This window comes from Bos indicus x Bos taurus, chromosome 24 (genome assembly GCF_003369695.1).
Source record: "Bos indicus x Bos taurus breed Angus x Brahman F1 hybrid chromosome 24, Bos_hybrid_MaternalHap_v2.0, whole genome shotgun sequence".
In the NCBI taxonomy this organism is placed as follows: domain Eukaryota; kingdom Metazoa; phylum Chordata; class Mammalia; order Artiodactyla; family Bovidae; genus Bos; species Bos indicus x Bos taurus.
The window spans coordinates 29316635-29319525 of NC_040099.1; the positions used below are offsets into that span (position 1 = coordinate 29316635).

The window sequence follows — 2891 nt, forward strand, 5'->3', positions numbered from 1 at the left end:
CATGAAGGGAGTGATCACCTTTATCCACCACCTTGGGGATGAGATAGCTCATTCCCTGAATTTCAAGAGAGACTGAAGTCCACAGCCTCCACCCGTGTAATCCATAGTGCTTAGCTTTGGCTAATCTATGTATTATTTATTTATTTATTTTTAGATGTCTTTGATTTTATGATTAATTTTCAGTACATTTTGCTTAGTCACATTTAACAGACACACAAATGTTAACAAGATATGTTATTAAATTCAACTGTCCAGACATCAGGGAAAAACATTTTAGTGAGTTTATGTAATTTTCACGTGAAACATTATACATTTCCAATTTTGACTAATTATTTCCACATTTATTTGCCAAAGAACAAAACACATAGACAATTTGGGATTAGATTATAGTAACGCCAGTGATGTACCATATAAGGGGAAACCACTGTGCACACACAGGGAGAAACTATGAACGGTACTTAGGGTGGACTGCGGTCACATTCACGTCTGGAGGTGGCAAACTGATGGCAGAGGCCTTCGCTGGTTTTATCTGACATGTTAAGGCGTGATCTTTCCATGTAAGACTAGATGGTTTACAGCTCTCAACAATATGGCATCTTAACCTGTGCTCCATCACTTTGTTTCTAGGAACTTCCTTCCAGAACTGAGTTAATTCTGCTGGACCCGTGCCAGATGTCCAATTCTGCAGCCATGACCAGAAAATGGTCTTGGGCAGAGACTGTTGAACCGCCATGGGGAGACACAAGTATATCAACTGAGGCACCAGGGTCACAACCGCTATTGCTGGGCTTGACTCTACTCTTCTGGAGCAGTTGTTCTCACCTTAAATGCCACTATGGTTTTTGTTACATTTGTCAACACTATCAAAGCTTTCTTCTCTCCTGAGTCTGTACTTCCAAAATATGGTTCTTCCACTGGGCTGATGTGTAATAAGGGCCCTTAAACACACTCAGTGGTTTCTTGAAAGTTTTCATTTTGGAATCAACTTTTTCATTCTCATCTGCTTTGGTAGTAGGTTCCATTATGTTACCCTTTTTAGGAAGAGTTGTTTGTTCTTCATTAGAAATTGTTGCCAAGGTATCTTTGCCATCACTTTCTGTATCTTCTTGAAGCTTTATCCTCACTGGCAATAGGCCCATTTTCACACAACAGTGTTTGGAAATCATCATCTACAAGTGGTGGGTAGCTATACTTGAAAGGATCAGTTCCACCCATGTGAGAAGGCAGGTATTCTACACTGACATAGTCTTGGATGTCATTTTTACTCGTAAACTTCAACAAACTCACTGCTTCTGGACCAAGCCAGGTTTTCACAATTTTGAAAGCAGCATTCATTATCCAAGGCATATCAAAGATCACTATTTTTGAGAGGTATTTAGAGTAATAAACCTTAAAGCAGTTGATGATAAAGCATACAAATCCATGTCTATGTTATTTAGTCCAGTCTCTGACAGGTCAAACATCATTGTAACTGGCTTCCCATTTGCTCTCTTAGCATACCATTCCAACCAGAATGCAATAAGCTTCTTTTTGTCCAACATGGTCTTATGGTCTTTTATATGGTACTTCACCCTGATCCAGAATAACTTGTTGCCTTCTTTTGTCATAACCATGGAGATAAATGCCACCAATTTCCAGTAGCCACCTGGGAATGGAGACTTCGGTCAGGTCATTGACAGCCATTTCTTTCCTCCACTGAAAACTCTTATCAAGCATCTTCAGTGTTTCATCTACAACATTATGCCTCCAAGCCAAGTAACTTTCAACCCAGTTATCATCTTGCTGTAGCCTTTCAACATCCCGTGAATCATACTTATCTGACTTATCTGTCACATACTCAGCTTCAAACCTCCGTCGAACCTCAGAGATGAGCTTGGCTTTATTCTGGGCTTGATACTCAGCGATAGTCGTGGTCGTGGACATGATCAGAGTTAGCTTCGCTCCTTTCCACAGCTGTGGTCTGAATATCTCAGCACTGGGCAAGCTGGCCAGGAGGTAAAAAGGGAAGGGCGGGAGGTCTATTATTTATTTCTATTCTGAATTCTTGCTTTTCCTATCTGTCCCCTCTGACAACTGACCTGCATTTTTAAAATGGCTCCTGAATGAATTTACTGTATCACAAAATTGACTTGGATGTCACTTTTCTTCAGAGGTTACTTCCATGACAAAGACAAAGGGGTCTGTAAAACCTTATGCACCTTACATGTGGTCAGTGAATTATAAGTATTTGGTTTTGTGCACCTGCAGTTACTTTTCAGTCAAGTGGACTGGCTGTTGTACTTAGAAAATACAGCATTGAGCATGACTTGAGCATTACTGATTTTATTGTAGCTTTTGGTCATTATGTATTATTTTCATCTGTAGGAGCTAAACATACAGCTGAATGGAAATAGTCATAGTCATTTTCTGTTAAAAGTGTCCTCATTTGGGAAAAGCACCATAAGCAAATAAAAGGAGAGGTGCTTGATGCAAAATGCATTTAGTTATCTGTCCTATTAATTATGATCCAAGAGCAACATATTTTCTGCCAAAATGAAGTAGTTTGGGCATAGAGGCTGAAAATATATAGTGAATTTTGCTATAATACATAAGTCTAAAGGTGATTCTGCTAACATCAAGAGTATATATTTAGAATGGATTTCCAGTGGGGTGTTGCAGATATAATTCTGTCTAGCTTGAGTAATTTCCTATTTCTATTTCTGTGAACAAACTATCTACTTGTCAACGTCTCCGCGACCACCACTGCCAGGCATCTTGCATGTGTCGCAGGTGCCCCAACTGGTTTCCCTGCCCCACCCTCACCACTGCCTTTGCCCATTGACGTGGCTTCCATAGAAATCCCACAAAGCTCTCAAAATCACATCACATCACTCTTTTGCCCCAAACCCTCC

At 40.1% G+C, this 2891-nt stretch overlaps 1 pseudogene; it reads right to left on the reverse strand.

The window, feature by feature from the left end:
• Positions 1 to 458: 458 nt before the first annotated feature.
• Positions 459 to 1917, reverse strand: LOC113882725 (annotated as a pseudogene).
• Between the last annotated feature and the right edge of the window lie 974 nt (positions 1918 to 2891).